This window comes from Corvus kubaryi, unplaced genomic scaffold (assembly GCF_017639235.1).
Source record: "Corvus kubaryi isolate FWS band 111438036 unplaced genomic scaffold, C.kubaryi_AGA036_p1.0 37385, whole genome shotgun sequence".
Lineage (NCBI taxonomy): Eukaryota > Metazoa > Chordata > Aves > Passeriformes > Corvidae > Corvus > Corvus kubaryi.
This window is the reverse complement of record NW_024581127.1, coordinates 22,208,498-22,223,421: the sequence shown is the minus strand read 5'-3', so window position 1 is coordinate 22,223,421 and position 14,924 is coordinate 22,208,498. Positions and strand designations below refer to the sequence as shown.

General features: G+C 37.4%; 1 long non-coding RNA gene across 1 annotated transcript in view; it reads left to right on the top strand.

The window, feature by feature from the left end:
* LOC121668230 overlaps window positions 1-14,078 on the top strand; it is a 60,263-nt gene extending 46,185 nt beyond the window's left edge. Inside the window, exons 2-3 of the long non-coding RNA XR_006017322.1 lie at window positions 11,243-11,296; window positions 14,014-14,078. This is a non-coding gene — a long non-coding RNA (uncharacterized LOC121668230). The remainder of the gene's footprint in view (window positions 1-11,242; window positions 11,297-14,013) is intronic.
* Window positions 14,079-14,924: the final 846 nt, after the last annotated feature.

The window sequence follows — 14,924 nt, the reverse complement described above, 5'->3', positions numbered from 1 at the left end:
TTTGCGAGATCAAGGGAGAAAATAGTCTCAGTCCCTGAGTATATTTATTTTTGATTGAAACACCTAAATACGCACGTTTCCTCTAAAGTTATAAAATCTGTGTCTAAAAACCTGCTATAGCACCAGCACATTAAAACACCTAAGCCGTTTACATTAGTATGCAAACTGTTTATTCAACTGAATGTACTACATATACCATGTTTATATACTTCACTCTGTTTATATAGGTCATGATTTGGTTTAAGCAGAGAAGAACCAGCTAAAACTCACATGAGACAGTGTGTTGACAGTCTGGGTTTTCTTTCCCCTTTAAATCTTCCTTAAATAGGTGTTCCTCTAGCCTCCATAGATGACTTATAGGAGCAAATGCACAAATGAAATAATGTTTTTTTTCCTATCAGCCTACACCTACAGGACTATATGTCCTAGAAGTAGGATGTTACTTCCTGTAAGTGTCTCTGGTAATTCTGTGTCAGTCCAACATATGCCTTTGGCTGCTGAAAACTTTCATTTCTCTATCACTTAAGAGTGCTCATCCATGACACAAAAATTCCCATCATACTGAACTCCATTATCTAAATGAGATGAAGCACGGAGAGAAACTTTGGTTTCTCCTTTTGTATGTGCGGCTCTTAGGCAGTAATATGGGCACAATGAACTTATTGGAGCTGGGAGTAATGGTGTGAGATTGCTCACACCATTACTTTGGATGGAAATTGAGTCTGTGCTGTCTGCACTGAAGTCTTCTTGAGGCTCTACTTTCTGCTTTATTTTAATTCTCTTTGCCTCAAGGATAATGAATATGGAATTTTTCAAAGACCTTTCCAGCCAGCAGTCATTCCTTAGTCTCAATTATGTAACACTGGGATTTTGCTTTTGAAAAAGTTGTTTATTTATTTGCATTATTTTTCTAATATACTAATTCCTGTGTGCCCTAACCCTCTGTAGCAATTATTTTAAAGCCGAAACCTAGTAGCAAGAACTTTCATTTTATCAAATTTTCATTGTTCATGCATTCCAAATTAAGAGCTTGATTCTTTCCTATTCACTTATACATTGTAACTCCAGGTTTTTCTTTGTCAGTGAGCTTTGGAGTTAATTTCAGCTCTGATCACTGGCGGTCGGAACTTTTCAATTCTGCTATTTTATCATCACTTGTTCTTTTGTGTTATGATACCACCTGAGAAAAGTCAGACCCCATAACACAATGTGGTGTGCTGAAACAGACCGTGGAAATGGTCCCAGGCCCCACCACCTTGAAATGGTGCATCATGATGCTTTAAAATGATAAAAAAATGATAAAACAATGTGCCTACCAGATAATATTTCATTAATTAGTTTTACTGTCTGTGAGAACACAGTCATACATGAGGATCCCATTGTTGGAAGAAAGAAGTCAAGCACACTAGAGAACTGCATTTAAAGTACAGTGAACTTAAGGCTGTTATCAGTTTGTGGCTTAGATTCAGACAATATGCACAGATATAAGAGGTAAGCATCTTATGAGGGAGAGATAAATATGTGTAAAAATAATTATTTATCTAATACCCACAAATTGGTGCAAATGCAAGTGACCAACCTGCTTAGGAAAACAGGTCTTGCTTCTTGACAAACATATTATCCAGCTCAGCTTCCTGACACTTTACAACACAGTGTGTCCCAACCTAGGAAATGAATTGCATCAGGAGACAGAAATGACCACAATCCCATCACTTTTGAAATCATATCTGTGATTCACCTTGACTTAGCATTAGCTGAGCACCTCCTTCTGTAAGTCACACCACACCCACTTAGGAATAAAGCAGCTCAATATGCAATCTATAAATTATTCAGTTTATCTCTGTTACAGGGAGAATATGAGTTATTATTCCTACTCTTATATTCTTGAATGATATCCAGGGTAGGAAACAGGTATGTGTTTGTGTTTACAGTAGAGGTGATGGCAGAGAGGGGAACGAATACAAGGTTCATTCTAAATCCACAAAATAATGGTAGCTCTGACAATTTGCATTTTGCCTTGGATGGCATTTGAATATCTTTTAAGAAATTGAATTTCCTATGCTTGATAGTGAGTTGTACATTCAAACAGATGCCCACTGTGAAGTTTTATAGAGTTGGATTAAATGTGTTGTATATTGTCATGCAAGAAACTGTCAATATATTTCGTCCTTGCGTCATCTCCTTGATATCCATTCTGAAGATGAATATGGTTTAACGGATTTGAAATTCAGTTCAATTGAAGAAGATGGTGTGTAAACCCAATCTTTATCTTTGTGAAAGACAAATAAGCTTAGATACACTGAAGCAATAGTTTTGTTTCAAGGTGGCTAAGTTTCAAATTCCTTTATATATTTACTGTTTTGCCTGCATTTGACATGACTCACGAATGTAGAGCTTGATTCAGATGGAGGGACAGCTTCCCACAACTAGAATTAAGGCCCCTTGGCTGCAGAAGAATAAGACAGGAGCTGTACAGATACTATATAAAGTGCGAAATCTATAACTGCAATGATTTAAATCCTCCTGGCCCTGAAACAATGAATTTCTCTACTGCTGATTGCAAACAGAAGCCCTTCTGAATTCGTATCCAGATCTGGACTACTTGTCTGGCCTTCAGGGCACTGACAGCAGAGGAAGGAAACAAATGCACGTAGAACAGGCAACATGAAGTAAACGAAAAGGAAGACAAAAGCTGGGTACACACCAGCTAACCAGGTATCATGGGAAATAGAGCTCTGCTCTTGTTGGTATCTGGATTTTCAAGATTTATGATAGAAGAGTGCACTGTATTCAGTGTAGGATTGTAAATTCAAGGCTATGTCCTCATGGGAGTGGAAGCAAGCAATCACAGAGGCACAGACAAATGACATAGCACAGCAGTAACATAAGTGCTGCAGTGTTTAGTTCCCAAACAAAGTGATCTAGAAGAGAATTCATCTTGGCTGTGATCCTCATTATAGGCAGACTGAAAGCAAACGAGTATGGCACCTCGACAACCCAAATCCCTTCATTGTCAACAGATGTGAGCACAGCTGCTCACACAATACCGGTGTTGAAACGAGCACTCAAGCATGGGCTGACGTGTTTAGGGCAGAACAGGACATAGCAAGTGTAGAAATCAAACTGGGGGTTGGGAGAACAACACTTTCTGTTCACAGAAGGACCGATCATATGCTTAACAGGTTCAATCTGTTCTCATCCTGATATAGTAGCACAACCACATGGTTTTGTTATCCTGGTGCAGCCTAGTCAAATGAAAGGGATTTTTCAAATTAGAACCATATTCCAATAGTTGCCTGTAATCGGTAACTCCATGTTTCTCTGTATCAAGATGCTTCAGGGCTGTATCCTCTCTGTGATAAACAGTGTAGTTTGGGTTAGAGGCAGGAGAACACCAGGTTGCCCTGGCTGTTGGGAGATACTTCCACAGATTCCATTTTCCTCGGTCATGAGGGATTTGGATTTTTCAATTCAGTCCAGAAATTTCTCTCTTGCAAGATGTGGCTTAACAGAGTGGTTGTGCTCGTTACTTTGTTGTAACAGAAAAGAGAAAAAAGACAATTTGTTGTGCTTGTGGAGGTTTTTAACATAGGGGTTAAATGCTTTTATAGTTATTAGATATATGTAGATCTTTTACTGAGCCTTTCTTCTGTCCTGATACTTGCTTTCCTCCAGCCCCTACCCACAACAGCTCCAGCCATATAGTCTCTTATTTCTGAGCCATCTTCCAAAGCAAAGTCTCATGCAGGATCTTCTCTCCTGATAAGTTCACGGTTTCTAGTTTACTGGGAGCTGCTTCATCCTGCTGTGGTAAGAAATGCTTCACAAAGAGTGCACCATTGCAGTGCTAATATGTAGTAATCATAAAAGTGAATTTTTCCTATATGTCACAGATGTTCTCTAAAGATTTGAAAACACATCATGAGCACCTTTCATTGTCCCCTGTTTTACAACAAGCCCTTCCCATTTGGTAAGGACCTAAGTTATTCCCTTTGCAGATGGCATAAAAAATTTCAGTTAAAGTTTTAAAAATTTGATAAGCCTGACACTGTGTACCAAAATTCCTATTAAGAAATAAAAATAAATAGTCTGTCTTTCTGCTTGATGTAACTCCCTCATTCATAAATATATGCATATTTAGGTTCTTGAATATGAAGCTGGATGTATAACTTGAAACACTTAAATTTGACTTTGTTAGAGGGACTTTGCTCAAGGTGATATAATGATTAAGTGGCAGAATTGGAAACAGACCCAGGTCTTCTAGTTCCCACAACACAGAAAAGTCACTGGCTCATACTACTTCCTCCCAGGGTCAATCTATATTTAATGTGAGCATTGTATCATTCAAAGAAAAAATAAATGGTTCCAAAACTTAACATGCATAATTTAGTTTACACAAAATTGACACTTTTCCTCAACAGAATATAAAATCTGCACAAGTATTCAGCAGTGCCGTGAATGCTGTAAAAATTAGAAGCTAAAACGTGCTTGAATTTCAAAGGGAAATAAAGCTGGGGCACATTTCATGGACATATATTCGTGCAAAATTCAGAGCTGATTCTTCAACTGAGTTAATCACAAGCAGAGATTCATCTGATATAATTTTGGCACAATTTTCACCCTACTATTTTTCTATCCGAGTAATTTTTCTGAAGAAATCAAATTATTGATGAAAGTAATAAAATTATTAAAATAACAGTTTTAAAATAAAAGTAGTCTATCATAATTCTTTGGATAAGAAATTATTTGTGTAGTTTTTCTAATTGAGTTCTTCTGAAATTAAATAAAATTTCATTATATTATCACAGATTTAATTCAGCCCATTGAAACTTACTCTACTAATAAAAGTGATAGCAAAGAAGTATTAATAAAATAGTAGTGAGAAAATGGCCTAACCCCGGCTACAGATGGTGTTAAATTTTACCCATGCCAGGGTCTTCTTTTGAATCTGATTTTTTTCCCAAAGAGGTCTTTCTGTGAATCCCTAATATGAATGGTAAATAGAAAGTGACTGCCAATTACTCTGAGATAGAGTTGAGAATATTTCCTCAGACTTCTTGAAAAGCAATGTGACTGCCACACTGCTACAATACACCTTTTGATTGCTTAGGTTAATATATTTCAGAAGTTCTTTGAATTTCCTAGTTTTGGCATGTTTGTTAAAAAAAAAAAAGGAAAAAAACCAACAACATGATCATCAGTATTCATAATGACATGAAAATCACTTTCGGCTTGTTGAAATATCTGCTGAGCTTTTCTCCACTTTTAGCCATTCTACTAAAACTCAGTGTTATCTCAGCAGCTGAGCCTGAGAGAACAAAACAGGCTTGTAACAAAATGATGCCCTAACATTTACACTTCAAAGGAGCTTTACAAAGAGCAAACTTCTCATACTTAATGCCACTGATTTATTACTCCTTAAGAAGTCATCTTATGCCCCAATCCTTATTATTCATGGACTTGTGAGGAAACCCAATGTATTCAAAGTGGCTCCAAGTACATGAAGTAAATTGTAGCATCAAAGCCCTGAACTCAATGAAATTGCTCTATGCATGAAGTCATTATCATGTGTTTGCAGGGCAGTGATCTCTATGAGCATGTAGGACACTGTGATCTTGCATTTGATTGCTCCAAAGCTCTTGCTAATTTCCAACAATATGCCACAGGACTAAGAGGATCAATTGCTCTTGTTAGGAGTATGTGGGATCTGCAACGAAATGTGCCACCAAAGGAAAGTAGGAGATTAAAGAAATCAGATAGTAGCAATTTCAAAAATTGATCAGGGAATTTAAAAATATCGTGGAAATAAAATTTTACTCAGTCAAAAAAGTGTGAGAGAAGACCAAATAATGGAATATGAAATAATGTCTTCAGGTTTTGGTCTGCCCAGGCTGCTTGCTACCAATGGGGAATTTTTTTCCTGACTTTAATGGGAGCAGGAGCAAGTTCTTTTAACTTTGAAAATTATCTGATCTAAATTGTGTTTGACAGTAGAATAAAGATCTTGAAGATATCTGACCCAATTATTTAATGCCTGTGGTGTTCCATTTACATGTCAAAGCACATGGGATACCACAATTGAGTGCTCTGTGGGGAGGATCTTTCCACTCCGAAGATAAACTCATGCTTTGCTCAAACTACCTTTCCCAGAAAGTGATATGTGAGAGTCAGTTTAATATGACCTTTGCTTTTGAATCAGCAAATAAGGGAAGAAGTGAAGGCATTCAATGTTGAGTTTAGTTAAAAAAGCATGTCTGTGGAATGCCGAACTGGTATGAGGATAAAATAGAAAAGAAGACCATCCAAGAAGACCATGCATATATTTTGTGTATTTAGTGCGTAGCAGAATGAAACATTTGGATACTAAATGGAAAGGCAATTACTATTTAAACATGTGAGAAAAAAATTTTTGGGAGTTTCCATCTACCTTTCCAGCAGACACTTCTCAAAAGTTCACTGCTTTTCAAGTGCATCATTGAAATGATGAGACAAAATTATTTAAAATAGAAAAAGAGGTTTCCATTTTAATAATTGTGTCTCATTATTTTATGAATATGATGTCTTCAAGAATGTATTTAGCTTTAAACACAACATTTAAGTACATGCTGAGGTAAAGCCCTTTGACTTTTGAAAGGGCCTCTATGTAGTTTCTGTTGCTGAGTTATGAAGTTGGTTTTCTTTTGCCTGCATGAGAAATTTCAAAACTTAGTGTTGCATCATGCTGGAGAAAGCTGAGTATCCGAAGTAAGAGTTCTGATTGTTTGTTGCTTCACATCTTCTTCACAACCATTCATTAGCATTTGTAGAAGTCAAATACATGATGATGTAAAATACAGTCCTCTGTTTACACTAGCATGAGTAACTTGTACACCATTTTTACATAGACTTAGCTAAAATTTAAATATAGGATTCAAAATGCTAGACACTGGAGGATCAGGATTTGGAACTGTAAAGTTTACGGGGACAAAGGGCTTTGGATGTAAATTGGTAAGATTATTTCATTAAAAATACTCATATAAGATGCATCATAGGTTTCTAGCTAGACCTCAACTCCTTAGCATACTAGCTAATGAATAAAACACACTTCCAATGCCCTCCAAAGAGCAACAGACCTGTTAATGAGCTAGTTCTATGTTTCCCCCCCCCAAAAAAAATCAAAACACAAGAAGTTTAGAAAAACATATATTCCAAACTCTTCCTGAACTTGAAAAATGTTCCAGGCAGTTCTTATCCAAGCTGTTAAATAAAAGTTCCTGCAGTAAAGTAACAGCAGAACAATTTTTCAGTAACAAGAAATTAATGTCAGAAATTCCTCAGTTTTTGCTTTAAAATGCTTATCTAGCTTCAGTTCAATTCTTAGCTTGTACAGCACTTCTTCTGACAATTACTAATTATCTTTTGGAAGTCAAAGATACATATTTATTTCACTGTTTGCCCCTCATGCAGGTCCAGTGAGCTATAAAGATTCTGAGAGATTGAACTATAAAGATATAGAGCTATAGATTCCCAGCTGGTTTTGAGGCAACTGCATTGATTTACATCTACAGAGGACTTTTATTCCCCACAGGTTTTATTTCTGAGTGCTTTGTAAAACTTTTTATGTTTTTATCATAAACCATTTGCAACACACCGTACATGAAAACATAATCTTTCTTATCAGAGGCAATAAAGATATCCATTGAATATAATTGTTCTGCTTAAGATGAAACAAAGATTCATTTGTAATTGTATGATTAGCAGGAGGCTGTGTCTTTGCTAGTCTTGCACACCAGGTCGAATTGTCCAGGGATGAGGCAGAATTTGACTGCAGATTTTGCAGTACCTTCAAAGGAGGCTGAGCATGAAAAAGTGAAAACAACTCCCCTTCTGCAGACCCAAGCAACAATCTCAATGGATCTTACTCCAAGCATGCATCACCTGAGCTCTTAAGGAGAGCCTTCTACCAAACACCTGCTGGGCACTGGGGGAACTACCCTTAGAGGTGTCCCAGTGACACAGGGAGGTGCTGTGCCTGCCAGCTGGCAGCCACACACAGCCCTGGACCTGTCCCACTGATGGTGCTGGGGACACTGCACTCGCACAGCTGAGATTCCAGCCCCAGCGTCTGCTGTCTCTATCCACCAGCTCAAACAAGGTGTGCTGAAAAGAGCCTCTCCCGTGGCCCAGCCAGCAGAAGTGGAGCTGCTCATGGCTTGTTGGGAAGTTGGGATCCCTGCTTTGAAGTTGTCAACAACCTCCTGGACAGGCAGAGGCCAAGCACCCAGTTGAAACAGTGCTCTCTACAAGCATCATACCTGTCTAACTTAGCAACAACTGTAATCCACAATAATAACAATTCCACCTGAAGATGTCCCTTGGAAGTGTTTAAACACCAAATATAAGATGAAATTATGTATTTAAAAAAAAGCTGAAATTGTGCTCAATTTTGTTGTGACAGGACAAGTTTCTCATAATTTTCCCCAAAATGGAAAGATAAATGTACACGATTATTCCTTCCTGTTAAGAAAATGACAGATTTGTAGGTAGTATAGCTGTCTGCTTTAGCAATGCCTTTCACAGTTACAGCATGATTAGAGCAAGAGGCAGCAGGCCTGCCCTTACCACAAAGATGGCTATATGTTGGACTGTTACAAATAGCCAAGTGCGTTATGATGTCTTATTAATATGCTAGCACAAGAAGAAAACAGAATAGACAAAAGAGCTGAGTCTGTTCCATTTCATGAGAAACATGGGAAACCACCAAGCAGAAAACAAAGGACACCTCAAGCTCCCTCCCTTTAAAATATTTCCCAATTAAAATGTTAAGCAAATACCATTGGGTTCAGACTGTTTACACAAGGCTGGTCTTGTCAAAGAATAAATGCTGGCAGGGCAGGCTAGAAAATGCCAAACTCTCTCATCTTCTGTATACCTGTAAAAAACTGCATAATTAATAGAACAGTTACTCTAGACAGGCCCCAAGGGCTAGAACCACAAAATGGTTTCGACCCCTCGCTGTCATGCCTACCTCCAAATGGCAGAACCTCCAAATTCTTTGCCAGTCGTTCCTTAATCCTGCAGTTTCTAAATAGACTCACTGCCATGTTTTCATCAGTTACTCTCTCCTAGTGCTTATAAGAATGGTGCTGTGCCTTGCCTAGAAGTCCCTGGCTGTCCAAGCCCAAGCAGCACCAGGGTCACCTGCCCATGCCCACCAGGCAGGCAGCACTCCTGGGTCACCCCACACCTGAAGCATGAGCAGCTGGCACTGCAGGGGCTCAGAGCCCTCCTCTCCCAGTGTGTGGTCAATGGGTGCTGTAGATGCTGCACACTTTCCATCCTCCACACACAGGAGGGCAAAAATTTTCATCCAACCTGTCTGTTCTCAGGAATGCAGCTCAAGACTCAGCTTTGTTGGCTTTCTCTGGACATGCTGGGCCTCCTGGACACCACTGGGAAACGAATTTCAACCTGCAGTCTCAAGGCCAAAAGAATAATTTTAAGAATATAGACAAAATCAGAGGCTTAGAGGGACCACAATGTCGAGGTAAAAATGAACTCCATCAGGAACACAGGAGAAAGATACAACTGCATTTATTTTCCCTTGATAGAACCACACACTGTAACAGGTAGGCTCTCTTCCTACAGCACTGATGCTGCCATCCCAGTGCAGATTGCAGCCTGCTCTCCATATTTTAGGGTAAACTGGTGAATTACAAAGGAATTTGGTGCTGGGTTGTACACTAATCATTAATAAACATATCAAACAGTGTATAAATCTCTATAGAAGTGAATTCTCTGTGCAGCTACTCATTCACCAATACTTGATAGTTAAAAAAAATCATTATAAACTAATAACAGTTGAAAGATTTTCTTTAGATTTAGTGTAATGTTCTCTCTACCAGTGAATGAGGAATGCTGACAAACCCTAAGACTCCAGGGCTGGTAAGCAGTTACAAAAGATAATCAGAATTTAAACACCTTAGCTTCTGAATATTCATACAGCTCAGTAAATATTATGCATTTATTAAAAATCTATTGCCATCCTTCCCAGAGGCAGAGGACATACAATGCCTGGTTGGTTTAATCAGTTTCCCTACAAATGAATGGTTTCTTAAAAATGCAGAGTCAGTATTTCCTCTCAAGACATCACTGGGCGAGCTGACCTCTTTAAACACTGTTTATTACAGTGAGTCTGTACTGGCCCAGTAGCCCAACTCTCTCCTTCGACAATTAAACTGTGCATACAATAAGTTTCCCTTGAAGGCTCTTTGAAAGGCTGAGAATTATAAATGGAGATCTTAACAGCATCTTTCAGCTGTGTTCTGTGTCTTATTCCTGAATCAAATTTTTTTCCCAAAGATGTGTTCCCGTGTCTCTCTTGCTGTCTCAGGTAGAAACAGAATCTAATGACAGGGCACTATGCTAGTCTCAGCTGTTTAACTAATTTCATTAGAGCTAACATTCAGAGATAATTGCTCTTGAAATATTTAAGGAAAAAAGCCAAGTGTTTTGGGATGTTTTACCAAATTTTGCATGCTTGTATCAAAAAATAAGGTTGTTTAACTTGATCATCTGGTTTCTGTGTTTTAGTTCAACAGTAAGACAAAAGGGATTGCCTGAATGTCTCTTTGCAAAATATATCAAAAAAGCTAAACAAAACCAAGAACTGGGTATTTTCTTTTAGTACCATAAATTAACTCAGTATAAAAGCAGAATATTTACATCAAAGGAGCACTATCTTGTGTCCACAGGGTTAGATTTTCATATTCTATGGCCTCCGTGTCTAACTTAGGCTTTGAATTTTGATTCTCTGGGTATAGTTAACACAAATTCAGTGAGATATTTTGGTGGTACATACTGCTATTAATACCTTATCTAAAAACACTTGTCTGCAAGTCTAAAGGGCAACTTTTAGCTCAAAAGCTTTAGTGTTCATCAGCCAGGAAGACATTAGTTTTTAACAGACATTATTAAATTTGACAAGATTAATTCTTTTTCTAGCAAATGTGGTTACCATTCTTAGCAATCACCAAGGTATTTGGATGGTCCAGTTCTAAATGTAACCCTGAAATTCTTCTTATTAATTTGCTCTTGCTTAATTTTATTTCACACCATTACCTTTATATCCACTTGTCTTAAACCTGTTTCCTTCAGAGAATTACATAGGAATCTATGTTGCTCAAATAACTTGGTTTCTTTAGAAATAATATCTACTAGATATTAAATCTGACAACAAATATTTATTTGGGTTTTCTTTCAGATTTGTCCTGGCTTGTTAGAAAGCATCCCAGAATGAGTCAGAGTGAAGATCAGGGTAATTTAAAGTAATTTTCTTTTATTATGTCTGGTTCTTTTATGGGAAATCCTTTCTTTGGCGTGATCTGCAGCACAGCCTTGCATTTCTGATTAAAACATTAGCCTAGAAGGGTCAGTTCAGACCTCAGTCCAAGATTTTAGATTAACCCTTTTTGCTTTATGCTGTTCAGTGAGAATAATAAGGTTACTTACTGCATTTGTCAACTATATATGTAGGCAAAAGCTTAATAAAAAAGAAACAGAGACTGCATAATTATTTTTAGTGATATCAGGTTATTGCTACATTTTTCTTCCTCCAGTATGTAAGTTCTCTTTAAACTTAATTTAATATAATTTTATTTTATTTTGGTTTGGTTTATTTTGTTTTGTTTTATTTTGGAAAGGCTCAGTCACAAGACTGGCGTTCTGACCCTTTTTATAGTGATACAAACTATTTCCCTGTTTTTCCAAAGATGAAGTTATTTTTCCCATTAACTCTTTTTCAAAGGGCAGCTTAAGAAACTCATTAAGAAAGACTGCTTCACAAGTAACATATGAAATTAGATAGAATTCTTATTGTATCCATTTCCGACAGCACAGAAGAAAAAAATGAATTAAAGCTATATATCTTGTTATGAAAACTGTTCTGGAACAAATGGAAGCTCAAGCTAAAACCAGGTGCCATTTATAATATCTATTATTTTTCTGTGGCTAAAGCCTGAAACATATTTTATTTGGAAAAAAAGACACTTTTATAAAGCATTTTACCCAAAATGCAGCCATCAGCCAACATATCCTACATACCTTTTATCTTTCAACAATTTGCAAAAATACTGGCATAATACGTGCAAGAACCTTTTCCATGGTTCTGAATATAAAGGGAGTATATATGCTTGAATCAGCACTCAAATTATATCTTCTGTTTCAAAAGCCCTATGTGTACAACATTCAGGAAACAGAAATAAAGCCCAATTCCCGACATTAATAGACTGCTATCCAATTGGATAAGAATTAGAACTATTGTCTGAACTTGAAAGCACTGACTTTCATGGAGCCTGGATTTTGCTCATATTTTTAGTAAAATATTTTTTTCAGAGCTTTAAAAAATCCTGCTACAGAATGTATTTAAAAATTATACAAAGAAAAAACACTGATTTTTCACATTCTTCCTCAGGTGGGTATCCCAGCTATTTGGCTGTGCACACAACATGTCAGAATTGGGGTGTTTGAAATGTTGTACCATTTGCCATGCTACCTCCAGGAGCCTTCAGAGCCAACCACCCTATCGTATTTAATTTTTTTTTTCTTTTTTGTTAGTGTATCAGTCTGCTAAGTCTCTCTAAAGCTTCTTTTCAAAAGTTTTTTTTTAATTGATTTCTTATTTACTTAGTGATCTTTTTCATCTTTTTGCAGAGGGCTTACATTTTCACATAGCGCTAGAAAGGACTTGGGAGTTGCATATTAGTCATTTGTTTTGTCCTCTAACAGCATGAGGCTTTCAAAATCTATGTAAAAAGGACACACTTGACCTACTTAATAGGTCTGAATGGGCAGATGATTATAAACAGAACTATTTCAAATCAATTCATGTTTTAATTTTAACTTGCATTTGTTATTTAAAAAGACCCAAAACAACAGACTTTCAAAAAACAGAGGACACTGGAGGGCAGGGCTCTGATTTATCTACTGATTTTGCCTCCAGCATCACTGACAACAAATTATTGTTAGGTTTAAAATTACCAGTTTGCATGAAATATCTGCATATAATGCACTACTACTATTGCTTGTCCTATATTAATCTAAAAGCATCCTGGAAAAATCATTGATTAGTATTTGCACTGAAGATAGTACAGTCTGTACACAGGACTTGAATATGGCTGCACTATAAGATAGAAAGAGGTAGGACAACCTACAGGTTCATGCTGCACATAATTATGTGGTCGCTGCTTTATATGCCCTAGTGACAAAAGACTTACTGTTTATTAATTGTGAAAACATTACTATTTCCATGTGATTATGTAGAAGTTGGAATTCTGTAGCAATTTAAACAAGAAAAAGGGAGAAGGCTGGCTAAGTTATGTTGTGAGAGTTCTTTCAGCCTAGGTGTTGAGTGGAAGAAATGATGGAAGTACTTATGAGAAGGGAAGGGGATTTGGAGATAAAAGCTGGAGCCATCAGCAGAGCAGGGAAGCTTGTAATGAGTAAGTGTGAAAAGGAATTAGTACAGAGCATACGCAGAGACTGTGTGGCTTGTAACCTTAAAAACAATCACAAGAAAAAATGAATGTGGGGTGAAACTAATAAGAGATTGAGTTAAGTGACTCAGAGACTATAAAAGGGAGATGACATAGTCAGAGGACCAAGTAGGAAAGATCATCTTGATGACAGCAGTCTGGACTAATTGAAGAGGCAGAAATTAATACTCTAAAAAATTGCTTCGGTCTCTCACAATAGGACTATTTGTTCAATTTAATTATAAGGTTTCTTACAGAAGGAACCTAAAAGCAATATATAAAATAAAGCGATACATTTTTTTTTAATCTTCCCTGCTACTTTTTAAAATCCATATAATATTATATTTCAGAAAAACTATGTACAGGGAAGTACAGGACTAGAACTTGATATTGGTGATCTCTAAAAATTATGCAACATAGCAGAGTTCTAAAAATGTAGAGCTGTTTTTTTTTTAATTTTTGATCAACCCAATCTAATATTTTCTGTTTCCTATATTATCAGGTTGTTCTAGTCATCAAAGGCTTACAAAACAGTATTAAAAACAAATTGCGGTAAGTATTTCTTTTCCCTATCTGAAAAAACCAAGCAATGGAAACAAACATTCCCAAGGACTAATTGTCCTAGTTCAAAATACCCTTCATAATTCCTGGAAACTACAGAATACTACATTCCCTGAATGGCCACATCTCCCACAGTTGCAGCCTCCACCCCAAAACAATCTCTCCACCTTAGCTTCCTCTCCCACTCAGAGAGATTCTCAGGCTTCTTTTGAAAGCCCCCACCCCAGGTCTGGACTTTTGTCTTCCTTCTACTCCTGAGCCCTTGAAGTTCTTGCCAAGTCTGCAGCCCAGCCTAAGCCAGCAGGCTGGTTGGCACCTGCTGGGCCACGCTGTCTGCTTCTTTGCCTTTCAGTCATGGCTGTGTCCAGATTCTCCCTGACCACAAAGATTTGATTCCAATTCCAGGCTTTAATCTTGTCCTGAAGTAGTAGGAACCCCATTCTTTTTGGCTGGATAAGTCATTTCTCATTTCTGCTTGGACACAAATTATCTTTGCCATCAGTAAAATGGTTACCCATTCCCACGGTATTAGTGATGGGTGAAGTGAAGTCATCACTATCATATCCTCATGAAAGGTAGGTTGTAAACCAATACAGAATAATAACACTGGGTACAATGAGTAGTTTACACTTATTGGAACCACTGTTTGCCTTTTGTATTTTTAGCTTAGGGATAAAACCACACCCTGTCCTCCCTCCCCCGCCCCTTGATGGGCAAACCCAACAGAAACTCTGCAAGTTGAAACTCATGGAGCTTCTTAGCCCTTCCATAATTATTTTTATCCCCAGTGTAAAGGATGATTCAGTCATCAGTTCTCTGAAGAGAGACAGAGATAAAGACAGTGAAGGAGAA